Source organism: Phalangium opilio, unplaced genomic scaffold (genome assembly GCF_054372755.1).
Source record: "Phalangium opilio isolate 3A_F unplaced genomic scaffold, DU_Popi_V2 ptg000032l_1, whole genome shotgun sequence".
NCBI lineage: Eukaryota > Metazoa > Arthropoda > Arachnida > Opiliones > Phalangiidae > Phalangium > Phalangium opilio.
The window spans coordinates 8223954-8245438 of NW_028324159.1; positions in this window are offsets into that span (position 1 = coordinate 8223954).

Here is a 21485-nt window from a genome sequence, read left to right on the forward strand (position 1 = left end):
GAGAAGCGTGCAAATCACGAAACACGCTTAAAAAGAGGCTTTTGTTAAATGTTCATATCGCTACACGCCCGAGAAATCCACGCGAATTTACTTAATGACTCGCGTAATTTAATCGAAATCGGCATAATTATCGCATGGATAAAGAATGCGCGTGAGGAAATTTGTTTTCACGCTATAGGATAGGCAACTTCCTATATTGAACGACAGCTTATTCTGTATATACTCTGTTACAGCATCGGTTGTCAGCACGCGTAAAGATAGGTCTCTATGTAACGTAGCATTGTACCTGCTGCCAAGAGACGAAAACGTTCAGGATCTTCAGGATTTAAAATATCCGCGAGTTTTTTTAGCTCTAGTGCACGGACCTTTAGGCCTTAGTTTTAAATGCGTTTGAAATTGCCTAAAGCCTACTACACCTATTTGAAACTAAGTCCTGGAGGTCCGTGCACTCGAGCTAAAAAACTCGAGGATATTGTAAATCCTGAAGACCCTAAAGTTTTTTTGTCTCTCGCCAGCACGCGCAAAACCACGTTACATAGAGGCCTAGCTTTACGAGTGCTGACAACCGATGTTGTAACAGAGTATATACAGAATAAACTATCGTCAGAGATAGGGAGTTGCCTATCCTGTAGAGTGAAAAGAAATTCCTCACGCGGATTTTTAATCCATGATTATCGTCTACTCTTCATTGTGTCACTTGAAATTATGGAGAATATCATTTTTCAAGTCCCGGCCAAAAGTGTCGCGTCTACCATGAAACTATCAAATAAAGTCAGCATTAATCACTCGGACAAATTTTGCAACCTGATTTAAGTTACCGAATTGAAAAATTAAAGTGTCTCCATCACCATTTGGTGATTTCAGATTGCGGTCTTTCTTGAAAACCAGCCAAATCACAGCATTTCACCGCGTGTTCGAGAGAGACTTTCACATCGAGTTGGAACCTCAACATTCGACGGCTGAGAATGAAGTGCACGTACTCGGGTTCAAGGACATTGAAGCCAAGTTCCGATTGTGGGCGGCAATGCTTGGAGTTGCTTCTTTCGTCTTCACCGTCGAGCTACTGACAAGGTTGCAGTACCGAGAACCAATGCACATCATTAGGATGAAACGAAGATTGTAGGAACGTAATCCCTATTAACAGAAACGTAAACCGGAAAGTCGTTTAAAACGATTTTGATCCAAACAAACACATCACTTCGAGTTGGTTCAAACTAGTTTTTGCACGAAGCGTGGTTAGTGTGCAAAATAAAACATTTGAGGAAGTTTTAGCTTACAAAATAGCAGACGACTGTAACCGCGAACTAGCACAAAGCCTACTTTAGGGAGTGAATAAGCCTAATATAGCTACGCCAATTCAACGGCCAATCATGGCGAAACTCTGATGCCTCGCGACTTTTGGCCACTTTCAAACTTTCCTCTATTTTATTTCTTGTGGTCGTTCGAGGATGAAACCAAGTTTATTTTAATTAGTGACTCTTGAAAATGACCATAAGCTAAAGTAACAATAATGACGTGTAAATAGCTAACGCAATCTTTGACAACGACTCAACTAACCAAAGTACTATTTGAAACAAAATAGAAGTTCTTACAATAATTGTAACAGTAAACAAATTCTGTCAGCGAATGAAACTAGGCCTAGTCTTTTTCTAAATTTTTAAAAATAAGCATGATCTTGCGATAGTGCGTTCCAATTAGGAAATCCAAAGTTAATAGTATATACTACTAAAATTACTTAGAATATTGGAATTTCTAATATTTTTGTAAAATCGCGATGACTCTTAAAACGAAAATACGCGAAAGAATTTGTTCACGAGAAATTTAACATACTACATACATATTTATTGATGTATTCTACGAAATAAATGAAAAATAAATAATTACTAAACGTATTTGTGGGAAATTAAATAATTACTAAATGTATTTGTCGAAAATAAATAATAATTATGTATTTGTGGGAAATTAAATAATTACTAAATCTGTTTGTGGGAAAATAAATAATAATTATGTATTTGTGGGAAAATAAATAATAATTACGTATTTGTGGGAAATTAAATAATTACTTAATGTACTTGTGGGAAAATAAATAGTTACTAAATGTATTTGTGGGAAAATAAATAATTACTAAATTAATAATTAGTAACAAAATTTTTGTCTCTCCGAGTGACGATGACGTCAAAGATAGGTATTACAATGGACTTGGCTGAGTGTGTGTCTGTCACCGCTTTCTCAGTTGGCATATCGAAGCAAACGTGTTCGCAATTTCCGGCCCGCGTTCGCAGTACACAGAAATTCCGAAAACTTTACTTCATTGCTATTCATTGCACCTTCATCTGCTGACTAACCGCCAATTCTTTCACTCAATACCCTCAGTATTTATTGGCTTATAACAACAAACCATGCACTAGTATTTTGCGTATATCACATATACACCAATCTAACCTTATTGGCTGCTAGCAACCACCGTCTACTGGTCTTTCGTCTATACCATATGCAACATTGGCTTCTAACACCACCATCTACTTGTATTTCGACTATACCACATAGACACAAATCTGTAACACTGGCTTCTACTACTATCGTTAGGCTTAAGATGTACGCCGCGAGCGGCTAGGGTTACGAGACACGTCTAGCCTCCCAATGGCAGGCCTTCCACCAAAGGTTCACGTAATTGCGCATTTTCTTATTCCTTGATGTGAATCAATCACCTTATATACCCTAATTTAAAAAAAGTTCTGAAATAGGTGTTCCATAGAAGTCAAACGTTAAAAGTAGCTACACACAGAATAAAAATGCTGTAAAATAAACACTATGGTAATGGCAATAGCGTATGCCATCAAGATGATGTTAATTTAATTGCACATCCTCCCTGTTTTTAATACCGTCAACAATACTGTTTTTCTAAACACTGGAAGTAACATTTTTAAGTATTAATTGTTCGTGTATTCAGGGGCGTTCGTAGTTTTTAAAATAACCGCTTTAGAGGTTGTTTCAAAGACAGTCTTAACCGTTGATTATATTGTAGGGGTCAATGAAAAAACCAGCACTATATGCTGTTTTACTACCAATAAATCACAGTTACATAAAATTTCTGCTGCTGTAAAACTAACAGCAAAATATGTGGTTTTAAACTCACTAAGCACTGTGGATTAAAACGTGGTTTGCTGTGAAAATAAAAACACATCATGCTGTTTCAAACCGTTTATAGTACACTAAAAAAAAGTGTTGCTGTAAAAATAACAGCTCTTAGAACAGTTTTAAATCCCGGAGCTTATTTTGATAAAGACGCTCTTTGCTGTTAAACTAAGAGCACTCAAACCTTTATTAAAAACATTAAGCTCTGTTGGTTAAGATGCAACTTGTCATTTATATAAGACGACTAGCTGTTTTTAACAGACTGTCCATTAGGGTAGATTTATACTGGTTGCTGTTATAAACTCTAAGAAAATGCGGTGTGCTTTAACACCTTTAAAAGTAGTTTATATGGGTCCAAATTTGACACCATTACAAGTGTTCATATACACCCCAGAAAGGGTTTAATAACACTTATTTGAGCAATTAGTGTCAAAGATAAGAATAAAATGGTGCTATAGAGTTTCAGTTTAACACCATTTTAACTCTTATATCGAAATAAAAGTTAATTTTTACTCCCTTTTGAGTGTTGTGAAATTCCTTAAAGGGTACAGCATAACACCTTTTCGAGTTTAAATAACGCTTTCTGAGTGTCGCATGACACCTTCCTGAGTGGTTGATTTATCAACAAATAGCCCTATATGCTTAGCAAGGTTCAACCTTGAGAGAACATAAGAGGACAGTTCTAACAAACAAGGGTAGTTCTCGCATTAATGTGAAACTACATAAAAAGTTGGCCACTTGATCGACTTCAAATCCAGCTTGAAACTGCATGGTAAGTTGGTCATTTTCACCGACTTAATAACTTCTGAAAAAGGCAGAAAGTTATAAATGCATCGGGTATTAAATTGGTTTTGGAGGCCCTATTATCCCAGCAGTATATACAGACGTATTCGTTAAATTTAATAATATCTTTTCACGAAGAGTTTTTCGAGCACCAGAAGCGCGTTTGACCTAATCTACTCTACCATATTTAAAGAAAAGAAAATCCCTGGAAGTGCGAGAACTTGGAACAGTTTGACACTAACAAGGTTTTTGAAGCGGAAATTTCTCTAACTGTATAACTAAAGTCGACGATTTAGAAGTTAGTGTACGGATTATTTTGAGGGGCTAACTTTGAAATTTGGGGGCGCTATAGCCCCCATAAAAAGCCTAGCGACGCCACTCCAAAAGTGTTGCATAACGCTTTTATGAATGTCGCCTAACACGTTTTGTACATTTTCGGTCAATTTTAGAAATAAGTAGGTTGAAATTTTAATGAAGAAGAGATTGCAAAGTTAAAAAAATTGGTTTTAAAATTAGCAATTCACTGACTTTCCAAAATATTTTTATTTTCATATGGGTCCTTTCATAATAAACACGGACCTTTTCCAAAAGGCTTAGCATGGTTAGGTAAGATTAGGTTATATTGCTTCAAGGTTTAAATTAAAGCGTTTCAAGGTTTAAATTAAAGCGTTTCAAGGTTTAAATTAAAGCGTTTCAAGGTTTAAAATCAAGTGCTTCAAGGTTTAAAGTAAAGTACTTAATGTTCAAATTATAGTATGCAAAACTTTAATTTACGGTGGATTATACAGTAAAATATAGGTTTAATTTATACTTAATAGTATAACTATCTGTAGTTTTAATTATACACTACTGTATTCTTCACGGCAGAATACTTTTATTCGGAAAACAGCAACGTTCTATTAATAATAACATATCCTGCACTTCCGTTTGAGAAATAAAAACTAGCTGTTTTTTCCACAGTCGTTAACATAAAAAAAACAATGTTTTGCTGTATATTTAAAACTAAGGTAATGTAATTTCAAAAAACAGCGACTACCTGTATATATTAAGGCTTGTTAGAGGTTTTTCTGGATAACAGCATTAAACAATCAATAACATGGTGAAAACTTTTGTTTTTTGACATTAGTTTCTCAGTGTGTACAGGCAGACCAGGACTCGGCTGTTAAAGAATGGCTAGGCGAACTCGATCATAAGAAATGTTACAGCGATTTACTAGATACCTTAAGCAAAACTTTCATTCCCATTGTTTCCGGGCAGAAAGATGCAATCTCAACGGTTGATTATCTAAATATTATCTTCGAAATCTTTAATTGGAAAAAGTTCTACGCGATAAAAGGAGGGCTTTATTTTTCGCAACAAGAAGTTGTCGACGGCTACAAACACACCGTGTTCAACAGCCCTTGGGTGAGAAGAAGTTCGCAACTGCACGAGTCCCTCCAACTGAGGTTGGTAACGAATTTCATGGTAAATTTATTAGAGGGTTTTAACGAATGTTCTGTTGCAGCATGGCACCCTTATTCGAAACGAAAGTTTTCGATTATCTGGAATTTCATCTAGATTACAAGATGGAACAGCTCAAGTGGAAGAGACCGTTGAAAAGCGTGACTGATTTGGACCTGAGTAGCGTCGGCGTTCCTTTCTACTTTCTTCTCACGCTGTTGTCGGGAACAGTAGCCGTGATCACGACCGAAATTATCTTCTACTAAATAACACGAACACGTAAAATTAAATACGTCACCACACCTAATCTAAATTTCTCTATAATACAAAAACTTTGAATTTTCTTCGAAATGTATAGTTCACGACAAAAACCACCGCGTGTTGCAATCTACTCTTGAACTTATTATCCACTTATGACGCGAATGCGATGAAATATTCACTCACTCTCGTGTGAATTTAATTAAAATTAAACTTGGCAAAAATGGTTTTGGAAACTTGAAAATAGTATAGTTTGTTGTCATTTTTATGGCAGTTTTAACTATCGTTGAAAAAGTAAGTTGTGGTTTCCGTTTGAAAGTTGAAAAGAATTGCGAAAATCAAAAATTTATTTTTTTGTAAATAAGTCATAAAATACATTTTGTTTTTCAAATATAATATAAATTCGCACGAATAAAGATAGTTATAAATGCAAGTATTTTCAAAGACTAAAAACAGCTTGAAAGCATTCGTTAAAGCCTATTCAAACCTCAATTCTAATCTTCCTTAAAACTATTCATCGTTTAAATTCATGGGATTTTCTTGTCAATGTCCTAGAGTAATACAAATTAACCTAACCTTAGCTTCAAAACAATTAATTAACTACCAATTATTTTCATGAAGACCACAAATCAACTTTGACTTATGTATAATAAACTGAAATGATATCGGGGGTGGCTATAATTTGCTCCCTGGCTTCAAAATACTCGTTTACACCGTTACTGTTAATTTTGTGGCACGCTCGCTCTTTGCCGAACAAAATTTAGCGCTAAATTTGATAAAAATAATAATTGCTCGTGATGTGACAATCGTGGCGCGAGATGTAGAGCTTGCAACGGAAATTTTGTTAACAGGAAGGCAGGACGTTACGCGATTGGTCGAAGGTCCTTATTTCATATTATCCATAAAATCAGAACCTAATTTGAATTTTAAAATGATTCGGAGATATTTCCTGGATGTTTCACTATGCAAGTGGTCTTATAATTAGTAGAAGAATCGATAAAAAAATCACTTGAATTTCCGCTTCACCCTCCCTTTAAAAAGTTACAGAATTGCCCGCATAATTTGTCTTAGCGTGGGAACCAGAGAGAAAGAAAAGATTCCATTCTATGCCGGAACTACAATATTTTTCGTCTGCTTCAATTATTTAGAAAACGATTAATCGTTTTGAAAAATGGACTAGATTTTTTTGAAAAACTAGTAATATTCATTAAACGAGTACTGTATTCCGTTTTCAAATAGGAGATTTAATATTCGATTCGGATTTCGAATAGGAGATCAGTAGTATAGGGCTACATTTCGTACCACGGTAGAGGTATAAAGTAGGTGCGTGGGAACTGGGTCATGGGAACTGGAGCACGCCGCCGCCGCCGCCGCGGTGAATCTTCGCGAGTTCCCCGCGCGCGAGTTCCTTCCCCCCTCACCCCCGCGGGGTTCCCCGCGCGCACCTCGAGTTCCTTCCCCCATTTTAACTCCGCGCGCGGCGCTAGTTTCGTACTATTAAATTCCAGGAAAAATTCTATTGTTAAATTCATACTATTTACTGAGATTTTATACTGAGACTATCCCTTTAGTTTTTTATCCTGAGACTGTCCTTTTAAAGAATTAAGAGGTGTTTTCCCTCGGTAACATCAAACCTCAACCTTTCTGTTTTCATACCTTGCGTGTGACTAATCAGTAATAGGGATTATTTATTCAACAACACGAACTGGCTATAATACGTTTTATTCAATGCCTTCAAATATATATCAGTTTAGTTTTTAAATCATTTACATCGTTTACAATGTAGTTGTAAAGAAATGGTTCATCAATAGGTAGATTAGTACCAAAATCTTTGCGAAACTTTTCAATGACATTATCGTAGTTAATTACTTTTAAAGCTTTCACTAGGTTTTTTTCGACCCTTTCGTTCCAGTCAGTTTCTTCGGACTCGCACATAATATCACGATATTGGCAAGAGATATTGTCGCAGCATTGGGTCATCTCCAATAAGATTTCCGTAACGTTTTTCAGAATCGATTCTCTCATAGTTTCAACGGCTCTTGTTTTTTCGTGTAGCTCTAAGTCTATGAGGGCTTTAATTTTCTTCAAATAATCCCAACTAGATTGGTTAAAGGAAATGCCCCCACTTGTAGCGTACAAAATGTTGTATTTTTTCTCGACTTCCTCTCGTGTATTTTCTAATGTCAAATATATGACCTTTCCGGTTTACGAAGCATTCTAGCTTTAAATTGGTAGTAGTTGGATGTAGCCAGACGGAAAACCTCGGCGAATTTCCTTTGAAGAAAGCGTCGATTTCGTTGGAAAACTCCCAAATACTAGACCAAACGTGTTTCTTTAATGATATTTGTACACGAGTGTCGGTACGTCTAAAATATACCTTTGGGGTCGTCACATTACCAACCCAAACTTCTACTTTCTCCGAAATATTATGAACTTGGTTCATTTTAAAGAGGTTAAGAAATGACGATTTCGACGTTGAGTTCCTACCTAATATAGTTTTTCCTCAAAGTTCAGGTGATCTCCAAAAAAGAGTAATACAAATGACGTCATATCTAATTCAACCAATCAATGCGCCTATATTATAACTGTTCGACGAATGACGTCTATTATAACAGTTCGACGAATGACGTCATATTTGCCTTAAGTTTTACTCTAATGATACAAACGTTTTTATTGTTATATTGGGACTATTTGTTACAAACTTCTATTGTTAAAGTTAGATTATTTTTTTTTGACGGTCGACGGCATAAGCATTTTCTAATGGCATAGAATTAAGGCGATATTTACAAAGTCATGTCCTGTTCTTATGGAATATTTACAAGTCAGCTATATAAAATATAAATGGAAAGACCTTTGTTTGTATTAAGAAGTGCTAAGCTTATTGGCTGACTTAACCATCTGGGTAGAAGGTTTAAAAAACTAACCAATTACAAATTATGTACTAGAACGTTTATAGCACGTGATTTTACTGTTACAAGCACTTCTTGGAATCGGATGTTTCTTAGAAATCAGCTAAAGACGGTCATTTAGAGGTCTTACAAGTTATCTAAAATTTCAATAGAAAAATGGTCAAAATTTTTTAAAAAAGGCTTTTTGTTTTCAACTTGGTTTAAAGTTTTTGATGAAAATGATTTTAAGTACGAGTGCAAAATATAATTTGTGTGGATATAGTGGTTTCAAGCGTGTAATTTTCGAGTAAAAAACCACGTTTGTTTTTGTGATCATCAACTTAAATAAGGAATACATATATTCACATTGAAAGGTAACATTTTTTGCTATATTTAAATTAGTTTTGGGGTGCCTAGTTTTTGAAATGTGCACTTTAATAAATTTCAAGAAAAATATTCTAAAAGTGAATTATCGTTATGAGTTATAAACGTGCCAGGGTGTTAGCCACTAAAATAAAATCAATATACATGACAAAAATGGGTAATGAACGAAAAATAAACGAACTCCTCCTCCTCTTCATTTAAATTAGCAATGCGTATAGAGCTTCATCTATTTAGTTGTCTTAAACGGCAGAAAATCCAACCCTTTTCTTATGAAACAAAAGTCATACCATCCTGTTAACTGGAAATGGTAGCTGTAAAACCCTTTCGCTAGGAATGCGAGATGTAAAACCCTTTTCTCTAGAAATGAAAACAATGTATCTGACTGAGAATTTAAGTTTATTATACTACAATTTACAATAAATAAAAAAAAATTAATGTAAAAAAGATACAAGAGCCACTTTAGTATGAGTTACCTCTTCTTGGTCTCTAAATGTAAATGATCTACGACTGCTAATAGTATGCCAGCGGTATTATGCGAACAAAATTCCTCACTATACATATTAAATAAAGGTTTTTTATGCAATTACTATAGAAACTTTTCTGAACGTCCCGAATTACTTCTACCATCATGTCGTCTCGATGCACTACTGTATGAGTTTTTACCGCTAGATATTTCGTATTTGGTTCGTCCATATCGCTAAAAAAGACAAAACAGTCTCTGCAAACTCTACGTTGGCATTTCCTTTCACCTTTTCTCCATGTTTTTAAAAAATAGTCATATTCTATGTGGTGGTACCCATCCAATAAAAAGAAAGGGATGGTAACTCTATTCCTTTGCGTAGCTTGAAATTGAGCAAAAGTCAAGCGATTATCCACTTCGAATTCAATTTCTGATTCTGTGATCCAAAGCCAATTTGGCATTTCTTCGGGATATAGATCCTCTTCGCCCAGGTTCCCTCGTTCACCAATAGCTGCTTTCCAAAATACCTGTTCAGATACTCCCCAAAGTTGGCGTGGAATTGTTTTCTTAATATCATTAAAGGTTTGCTCCGTATTAGCTAAAACGAATTCCATTGTTACTACCATGGCTCTAATGGCCATGGATCTCAAAGACATGGTGGACCGAGATTCCATATTGATTTTAAATATATGAAGAGATGCTTTAAAGTTAATAACTGAATGTTGTATGTGCCCTTAAGTTTTAAATTTCCCCTTAAATACCTACTGTTAATTAGATAAAAATATTCGCCAAAAGTAACATTAGGTCGATTGAAAGGTTACTTACCGATAACTGGAATCGAACCAGGATCTTTCGAATTCCATATTTACCAGCCAATACGCTACCAATCGACCTAGTGTTACCTGTGATCTTTGAGTGTGAAACTATAAGTCTATTTTTCCAATAACTACTATTTATACAATTTATGACGGAGGTGATATTAGATTTTTTGGCAAAGGTAGTTTAAGTATAGTAAAGCATATATAAGGCTCATTAGACTTCAAAGTTAATTGTTGCGTTGAGTCATAATTCCAAGAAAAATCCTTCTATGCCAGAACTTCGAATTAACTAAAACGTCATTGTTTCTAAGGCTTGAGTTCCAAGAAATTTTAATTTTATTTAAAGGTATGGTTGTTAAGTTTTATTTCTCTATTCGTTTAAGTATGTCGCGCCAATTTTCCCCTGCTTTCACGTGCAAAAGCGGTAGGCATGATAAACTACATAAATTACCTTTTACACTCCCTTTAAGAAGTCTGAACAATATAAATACCGCACCCACCGCCCCGCAAACTACAAAATATCCTCATTGCTTTCGCTTAATCTCCCTGCTAAAATTAATAATTTCTTCAAAATGGTAAGTAATATATATAAATATACAGGGTGTTTCTGAAAAGTCCATCACAAATTAAGGGGCGTGTTTATGGGACCAAACTGAGCGGAAAGTACCAAAGAACATGGGGTGTACAACATTTTGTTACGGAGATATGGCCTTCCAAACATTCGCCCCTAAAACAAGGAAATATCCAAAAATGAGGAGTAACACTTAAGACCGACTAACCAGCTTGTTTAAAATTACTAGACAATTTCAATAGCCTTTAATCGAACAATTGATTTCTACCTTTACTAATCAGAAGCGTATAAATGAGTAGAAGTATGCCTACGGTGGTAATGTAAAATTAATCCCAAGTGACATGATGTTTCAAGATCTTCCCAGCACCAAGTAAAATGGTTCTGATTGAAGGGACTTTTATTAGCACAGCGTAAACAACGTTATTTTCAGGAATTAGTCCAAATGTCCACGGGCGGCATTACAAAAACGAGGCAGTCTTTCGAATGATACTTGGACATGTTGGAAGATCCCTGGCTTGTTCCTGTTATCTCAAACCGTAAAAAGCTACGCAAATCTTCATCATCACGGACAACACTCTTGTACGTTAGGTATGACCTTGAGAAAACCTAAAAGGACATCTCGAATGTATTTGAAAAACCCATCTCCAATTAAGGGGCGTGTTGTTTGTTTCCAACAGAGTAAACTCGCCCAGAGAACAATTACAATGCAGAGCCACGTTTCGGCGTTAATGGCCCACAAAGGTGGTCCCAAACAAAAGAACAAACTTTAATTTGTTTCGTTCAGTAAGGGTTTCATGTGTCATAGATAAAACGCCATGATTAATGCACAAAGAAAATGTTATTGACAAGTTTTCGGACCGCGATGCTGAAATGTGGTGGTGCACCATCGTGCATGAACCACATTCTGTTTATTAAACCTAAGGGTACGTCTTCGAGTAGTTCTGGTAAATCGTCCCGTAAGAACTACAAGTAAGCCACACCGTTTAACCTGGGCTCTAGGAAATATGGCCCAATTAAATTGTCACCCACAATACTACACCACACGTTTAAGCTGAATTGTACTTTGTGAATTCTAACGCAAGTTGCGTGTGGTTTTTTCTTAATCAGCAAACCAATTGGCGGCTGCTTGTTTTTGGATCGTCCTCGAAAATAGTGAGAACTTCGCCTATTCTTAAAAAACAGAGCACTATGTTTTTTAAGAAAGGAATAAAAGAGGTTTCACGTACATGTGTTTGTTTTATTAAACTCATAATTCAACGAAGTCTGTTACAATGCCTTTCTTCACAAATGCCGAATATGCGGATATGCACCTAATGTATGGACTAGCCGAGGGGAATGCCGCTGCAGCTGTACGCTTGTATCAGGAAAGATTTCCGCAGAGGCGACTACCAAATCGACTGACGTTCGAGGCTGTGGACAGACGTTTGAGGCAAGATGGACGAATCCAACCGGCTGGACCTCAACCTAGAGCGAGAGCCATCCCAGAGGCCGTAGAAGACGAAGTTCTCACCATTTTCGAGGACGAGCCTGAATCAAGTACCCGCCAAATTGGTCGCCGATTAGGCGTAAACCACACGCTCGTGTGGAAAATCCTCAGAAGCCACCGGTTTCATCCTTTCCATGTTCAAAAAGTTCAAGGTTTGAATCCAGCGGACTACCCACGACGCACGGCGTTTTGTCAGTGGTTTCTGGCTAAAGTAAACGATATCGATTTCCCACGGGATTTGTTGGTTACTGACGAAGCTAACTTTTCACGGGATGGTATTATTAACTTACATAATAAACATCAATGGTCCCAGCTAAACCCCCACGCAACTTGCGTTAGAAGTCACCAAGTACAATTCAGTTTAAACGTGTGGTGTGGTATTGTGGGTGACAATTTAATTGGGCCATATTTCCTAGAGCCCAGGTTAAACGGTGTGGCTTACTTGCAGTTCTTACGGGACGATTTACCGGAACTACTCGAAGACGTACCCTTAGGTTTGGTAAACAGAATGTGGTTCATGCACGATGGTGCACCACCACATTTCAGCATCGCGGTCCGAAATTATCTTAACGCGACCTTCCCTTTGCGGTGGTTAGGTCGAGGTGGACCTGTGGAGTGGCCTGCTCGATCACCCGATCTGAACCCTTGTGATTTCTTTCTTTGGGGCCACCTGAAAGACTTAGTTTATCAGACTGAAGTGCCCGATGTTGAAGAGCTACGTCGACGAATAATTCACGGCTGTCAAACAATTCGCGAAACTCCAGGCATTTTTCAACGTGTAAGGGAATCATTTGTAAGACGTGCTAATGTGTGCCTTAACGCGGGTGGTGAACACTTTGAACAATTTTTGTAACTAGTTGCAATTAAATGTTAAAACTTGTCAATAAATTCATTTTCTTCGTGCATTAATCATGGCGTTTTATCTATGACACATGAAACACTTACTGAACGAAACAAATTAAAGTTTGTTCTTGTTTTTGGGACCACCTTTGTGGGCCATTAACGCCGAAACGTGGCTCTGCATTGTAATTGTTCTCTGGGCGAGTTTACTCTGTTGGAAACAAACAACACGCCCCTTAATTGGAGATGGGTTTTTCAAATACATTCGAGATGTCCTTTTAGGTTTTCTCAAGGTCATACCTAACGTACAAGAGTGTTGTCCGTGATGATGAAGATTTGCGTAGCTTTTTACGGTTTGAGATAACAGGAACAAGCCAGGGATCTTCCAACATGTCCAAGTATCATTCGAAAGACTGCCTCGTTTTTGTAATGCCGCCCGTGGACATTTGGACTAATTCCTGAAAATAACGTTGTTTACGCTGTGCTAATAAAAGTCCCTTCAATCAGAACCATTTCACTTGGTGCTGGGAAGATCTTGAAACATCATGTCACTTGGGATTAATTTTACATTACCACCGTAGGCATACTTCTACTCATTTATACGCTTCTGATTAGTAAAGGTAGAAATCAATTGTTCGATTAAAGGCTATTGAAATTGTCTAGTAATTTTAAACAAGCTGGTTAGTCGGTCTTAAGTGTTACTCCTCATTTTTGGATATTTCCTTGTTTTAGGGGCGAATGTTTGGAAGGCCATATCTCCGTAACAAAATGTTGTACACCCCATGTTCTTTGGTACTTTCCGCTCAGTTTGGTCCCATAAACACGCCCCTTAATTTGTGATGGACTTTTCAGAAACACCCTGTATATTTTTGGTACTATTTCTTACTACCCCATAGTTTTATGTTATCTAGGCTCAAAGCAGCAACCCTTGGGAGACTCTTCAACTACAGTTTAGTCAATCCGAACAAATAGGAGTTAAACTATGCAAGTTTAATAATAAATTATACGTAGACATAAGAAAGTACGCTCTACCCAGAATACCCCTTAAATCGGGGGTATGCATACCCATTGAAATAGTAGACGACTTAGTTAAGGTTTTGAAATTAGCATCTCTGAATACGTTACCGCAAAGTTCCTGTTTGCCTGGGATGTTGGAAATCGAGAAAATAAAAGAAAAGGGTTGTATAATAACGAAATATAGGGGCCAAGCGCGCGAAAAGCAACTGGATTTGAAGGCCGTCGATATACCGGAAGTAGTGGAACTAATATCGAGCATTTTGTATTTATGTATTTAGGGCCTCAAATCATAAATGTTATAATGAACCCACAAAATGTTGGCGATGTTACTCTGAGACATTCCACGAGAGCCCATCCTTGGACGTCGCGAAATGTCCGGATTGTAATAGGTATTTTAAAGGTCCCGAATGCTTCCAAATACATAGAACTAATAAAATTTGTGAAAAAGTAAAACGATGCAAAATTTGCTGCGAGGAAATTGAAAAAAATCACAAATGTAGTAAAGTATGCCCAAAATGTAAAATTGAACACCCGCCTAGGCTTTGTTATGTCCAACCCCTTACTAAAAAGTATAAGGAAACAACTTATTGTTATTTCGATACCGAATGTATAGTAGATAATTCCCTTCATACCCCAATACTTCTAGTTTCTGCTATGCAAATAGAGGAAAATGTTTACGATTATAACATTTTTAGAGGACTAGATTGCGTAGACAAATTTATGCAATACCTAACCCAAGTAGATGAAAAAATTGTTTTTACAAGAGACAACAAAAGACGTAGAGTAACCAAACCTAGGTTTGAAAATGTTACTATTGTTGCTCATAACATGAGAGCCTATGACGGGTTTTTCATTTTACAATGGTTAATCCATAATTATGGAAAAATAGAAATTATATTCGATGGAGCAAAACTGCTAGCAATGTTTGTTAAAAACCAAAATTTAAAATTTATATGGAGTTTTTCCTTTCTGGCTATACCATTAAGGGCTTTTTCGGAGACATTTCAGTTGGGTTCAACCTGCAAGCAGTTTTTCCCATATATATTTTTAAACAAAAACAATTTAGATTATTGTGGAAAAATTCCCGATAAATCTTATTTTCAGCCAGAGTTTATGAAAAAAGATGATAACATAGCTTTTGAAAAGTGGTATAGTGAAAAGTCAAAACAACCCGTTTATAATGCCATGTTAGATTTACAATAATATTGCGTGGCTGATGTCCAAGTCCTTCAGAAGGGTAAAGACTGTTTTCGTAACCATTTCAAAACAGTAACGGGTTTAGACCCAATGAATTGCGGTGCGATAACCATAGCTGGAGCTTGTACTTCGGTGTATCTTCACACATACTTACAGAAGAATACCCTTGGTGTCGTTCCAAACCCTGGATTCCGTGGTTCAGGTAACCAGAGCAAGAAAGCCATAAAATGGATGGCATGGGTAAGTAGGGAAAGAAAGGTCGAGATTCAAACTGTAATGTCAGCATCAGGAGAAAAGAAAATTGGACCATATGCAGTTGATGGTTATTGTGGTGACCCGGAAATAATTTTAGAATTCATGGGCTGTTTATATCACGCGTGTAAAAAGTGTTACAACGGAAGTGCGTGGAATAGCGTAGTTAAGGAAACCAATAAAGTTATTTACGAAAAAGGACTTAATAGAATACAATACATTTAAGAGCTTCATCCTAGGGCTGAGATCATTACTATGTGGGAATGTGATTACGATAAACTCATGGCTGAAAATTCAGATTTTAGGGAGTTTTTTAATTCAGTCGAAGTGTGTGACCCTATCTTATCAAGATCAGCGCTTTATGGAGGACGATGCGAACCCCTAAAGTTATACTATAAAGCAGATCCAAGTAAAAATGAACGTATTTTATATTTTGACATTATGTCTTTATACCCTAGTCAAAATAAATATGGTATTTACCCGAAGCATTTCCCTGAGGTGATTCAATTCAATTTTGATTATCGGAAAGACGCTGCTTTTGGAATCATGTCGGCGACATTGTTACCCCCATATGGTCTGTACATTCCTGTATTACCCTACAGACATAATGGGCGATTGTATTTTCCTTTATGTAAATCTTGTGTAATCGGAGAAAATACTGAACTTTGTAGTCATAGCGATGGTGAAAGGTCAATTTCGGGCGTGTGGTGTACCCCAGAAATATATAAAGCTATGGAAATGGGTTACAAACTTTTAAAAATATCAGAAGTGCATTATTATAAAGAAACTTTCAAATATGAAAAAGGTGTAAGCGACGGACTTTTCGGTGGTTACGTAAATAAATTTTTAAAGATTAAGCAGGCCAACTCGGGGTTCCCCTCCTCAGTTAAAACCTTCGAAGAAAAGAGGGAATATTTAGATTCAATTTATGAGACTGAAGGAATCAAAATCGAAATGGATGAGGTAACTGAAAACCCTGCTATGAGAGCAATCTCAAAAATTTGTTTGAACTCACTATGGGGAAAATTTGGATTAAATACTAACAACCCAAAGTCTATCATAATAGATGATTATAAAGATCTAATTGGCATTTTAGTAGACGACACAAAAGAACTTATAGATTTAAGGCCCCTAAACGAAGAGCTATGTTTGTTAACGTATAGTTTTAAGGATGAGTTTCAACCCACATATTATAAGGGGAACCCATATGTTGCCAGCTTTGTTTCATGTTATGGTAGATTAACTCTTTATGAAACACTTGCAAAGTTGAATGTACTTTATATGGATACTGACAGCGTAATCTTTGTTGCAAAAGAGGGGGACTACATACCCCCCACCGGTATTAACTTGGGGTGTTGGGTAAACGAACTGGGAGAGGAATCAATTTTAGAATTTGTTTGCAATGCTCCAAAAAGTTACGCCCTGAAAACTACAGACAACAAAACTATCGTGAAAGTAAAGGGCTTAAGTCTTCAAAATCGAATAAATGAAAATATTGAAAATTTTGACTCCATATTTGAAAGTATTCATAATCAATCGAAAAGAATTAAAGTAGCCGTTCCTTTTAATGTACGTAGAGATAAATATACGGCAACAATAATAAATAAAAAAATGGAAAAGACATTTGGATATACATTTAAGAAGCGCGTAGTTAAGGGTTTTAATACATTTGCATATGGTTACTTAACAGAGACAACTCAGGATGAGTAGATCTAAAAAGAATGTACATTTTTCACCAAATGTAACTGTGTTTGAAATACCTATCGAAGATAGACGTAATTACGCCCTTTACGATGCGCTAAGGTTTAAAGATCGTATTCGAAAGGTGGAAAAAATGTTACTCAAAATATATACAATTCGAATTGAGCAATAAAATATTCGAGTGTTGAATTTTTTGTGTCATTTTAATTACATTTATTAACCATGGCGTGTCGAATAAAATTTGTGGCGCCCTTTCAGATGTTATGCGCAGGCTCTAGCATGTGTGGTAAATCATCGTGGGTTTTTAATTTATTAAGATATAGAACATGCATGATAAGTCGAAAACCAGATCGGATAGTTTATTGCTATTCAATTTACCAAAATAAATTTGATGATCTGAAAAGGGAAATCCCTGAAATAGAATTTTTGGAAGGGTTACCTCCGAATAACGAAGAATTTTGGAATAGAAATCAAAATAACCTCCTAGTGTTGGATGATTTAGCTTCAGAATGTGGTAATAGTAAAGAAATAGCTGATATGTTTATTAAGGGGAGTCACCACTATAATACCAGCATAATTTTAATAACACAGAGCTTATTTAGTAAAAATAAAGAGTTCAGATTGATTAGCCTAAATTGCGTTTATATTTCAATATTCAAATGTCCCAGGGATTCATCGCAAATACAATTTTTAAGTAGGCAAGTTTTTCCTAGAAAAAGTCAGTTTCTAGTGAAGGCCTACGCCATTGCTACTGAAAAGCCGCACTCGTACATTTTGATTGACTGTCATCAAGCCACGGATGAATGTCTTCGAGTTAGAACAAATGTCCTCCCTCCAGATGGAAATATGTACGTATTTATCGACGAATAAGAAAGAGTGACGGCGCATTTTTAATCTATTTAATACAATGATTCTGCCGGTCTCACTTCGTAAGAAATACCCCTACCTAACTTTGCTTAAACGAAGCAATAAGATTCAAAGAAAACACATTCTAAAAAACAGTACCAAAGATCAATTAAAGACGCTTTGTAATATTTGTTTTAACATTACACACGGCGGGATACCTTTGACCTCCAAACTAAAAAATCATTTAAAACGTCTCAGGAGAGTTATAAGGCTATTGGCTCAAAAGTCTTTGCCATTGAGTAAGAAGCGTCAGTTGATGATTAATCAATCAGGCGGAGCCTTTTGGCCAATGTTACTGGCTAGTATTATCCCTAGTGCTATCTCAGCTATAAAAAGTTTAACATGAAGAAAATGGTTTTGGTGCCTGCCAATACCATTTTGGATCCGGTGGATAAAGAATTATCTGAGCTAGATCAAGAAATGCATAACATTCTTCGAAAGTCCGGGTCTACAGAAACTAAACTTAGAGAATACTTGGAAACCCTGCAAAAATATTTAAATATGAAGAAACTAGTACAACCCATTACCGTAAAAACTGTATCGGCACCTCCTACAACTTATCCAGCGCTACCTTCTGCCCCGGTGGTTTCTACTTCTACCGCTACTTTACCCATTACTCCGAGCCTAACAGGAATACACTCAACTACCCCCATTATGCCTACCGCTTCTGCACAGGGTTCCACCATTTTTCAAGCACCACCTAGCGGGTCCACCTTGACATGGCAGCCATTTACGGCTATGGCTATGGCGGCTAAGTCTCCAACACCCAAAAGAAAAAAAAAACTCTACGTAAAAACAGCGTGGCTCAATCATTAGATGAATTTAAAAAATTTCAAGAACTATATTCGCCTCTTCATTCTAAACGTAAAACCAGAAAAGATAAAAAAACTGTTGTACCCACTACACTATGGAAAGAAAAATTTAAATAAACGTTTTTTTATTGATTGCAATATTTATTTTGATGTTTCAACAAATGATTACATAAAAACAATAGAACCAAAGCTTCATTATACATTAAATCATTTGGTTTATATAAATCTTGAATAATAACGTTTAGATTATAACCGTAACAGGCATTAACTAGATAAAAAATACAATGTAAACCGCATGTTAAAGATAATGGATATTGAACAGGTACAGGGTTTATAAACCATTCTTTAGCGTAGACATAAAGATCATTAAGATTATAATAAGAGGGATCATTTCCATAAGAATCAAAAAAGTTCCCTACATTATTATTTACATATATAGCTAACCAATGAAGTCCTGGACTCGATGAAGGTTCCGTATTTAGTTAAAAGCAATATTTAGCTTGCTTTGGCGGTAATGGTTTTTGATCGAAAGCAAATACACCGAGGAAAAAAGGTCTTGTTACAGGTTCACACGTTAAAATTTCGATTATTTCCACCGTATTCATTATCCCGATGGGTTATAAATCACGGTACGATCTTTAGAAATAATAATTTCAGATTCGAACTCGGCGTACACTATTACAGTTACGTTATGGACTAGCGGAGATTTGAACTTCATAGATATTCTTAGGCTTCCCTGTTTGTTTCTTGACAAATGTTCAGCGCCCGCTTGTTCTTCCGGTGTAAGATCGAACGCGTACAGAGCGTTACCCTCTTTAAATTCTTCGAAGGTAATACAGTTTCCTTTATTACTTTTGAACAAATCCAAGGCCGTATAGTTTGAGAGGTACTCTCTGGAATACTCGTTAACGGCATAGTGGGGTGTAAACGGAGGATTGGGATATGTTTGATTTCCAATTGTTAGTGCCAAGTAGCTTAAATTAAAATGATTGAATTCAAAGCTATTCAAATCTAGGGCTCCATTAAAGGCTGTTGTTCTAACTAAGCCGATAACTACGCGTGATGGTTGTCTTTCCATAAAGACATTTTCTCGTATAATGTCAATGGAACCGCTACTGATGGAAAAGTATTTTAACACTGTTCTGTTAATTGGATAAATTACATTGTGCTTTTCGTGTACCATCGCCTGAGCTAACATAATCGCATTATTTATTTTAATCTTTTTTATAAATAATGTAACATCGTCAATTTTAATTTTAAATTTAGGATTAAGTGCTGCTGTAGATATAATTGCAAATTCATTAACTGACTTTATGAAGCGAAACCGTACATCAATATTATTAATGAGAAATCGACTCATTCGACATACATCCAAATGTAAATCACCCAACATATCAATGCGTTTCGATAGGGCAGCCCGATCTCTTCGTTTCAGCATTCCATTCTTGTCGTTGTTTGACGCGGGTAAAAACATTTTACTAGCGTCCACAGGGTCATCTTTGTAATACATTTTTGAAGAAAGATAGGACTTTTTGGCACTTGTACCATAGTTTAAATGTGTTTCAAAAAATGCCAAATATGGGTAGGCACTCGTTGGTGTATTAACTTGCGTATCTCCAAAAAATACGTCAACTTGACTAAATAAAGATGCGTGTAATAAATTTGTAGGACCAACGTCCTTGTCTTGGGAAGTTAAAGAAGATCCATCCTCCTTAACTAGTTTGACTCGAACTTGCAATAAGGTTTTAGACAAATCCATAAAGACGTCATTAGATCCAGGGATAAAAAATTCAATTGGTCCATCATCAGAAAGCGAAGCCAACGCTTTATACATAGCATAATCACTATTTTCTATGTTGTAATTTGTTGGTGGCTCCGCGAACAAATCCAGTTCAGACATCATTCCTTCAACCATTGTTATTTTTAATCGAGAAAATCGGTTTTCGTTCTTTTTCTCTTTTTTGATCGCTTTTTAGGCTTCAGCTTTCTGCGAAGTCCTTGGCCCGTTTGTTGTTGAGCCAAGTGTTGGCTAGCCTTTTGTAGTAAATTTGATCCTGCTTCGCTCAAATTTGATTTCAATGATTCTCTTAGGTTTCTTCCTGCTACGAGATCCCCTGCTATTCTCGACCCCGTTCTGAGAGCTTCCCTACCTAACACTTTACCTGCTGGTCGAAATATCGGTGTAATATATCTAACTAAACTTTTGAAGATGCTTCCGAGTCCGTTTCCTCTTTGAAATACAGGCCCCCGGAAGTGATTAAGACCATTTCCGGTTTGGCTTAAGTAGCAGTTTAGATATATGTTACTTCGTGACATGCTTGAGAATGAAATGAAGTTTTATGACGGACGTGTTTAATTTAAACATAATATTTTCTCCGAAATCTGTCCTCATATCAATTTCGATCATTTCAAATGATGGACATCTTAAAGGGTAATAATCAATGTTTTGAAACCTATGTACAGCTAAGCTAGAAGATTTATCATTTATTATTGGTATAACCCTCAGAAGAGGGGCATAAACGTCACCAACCACTTGT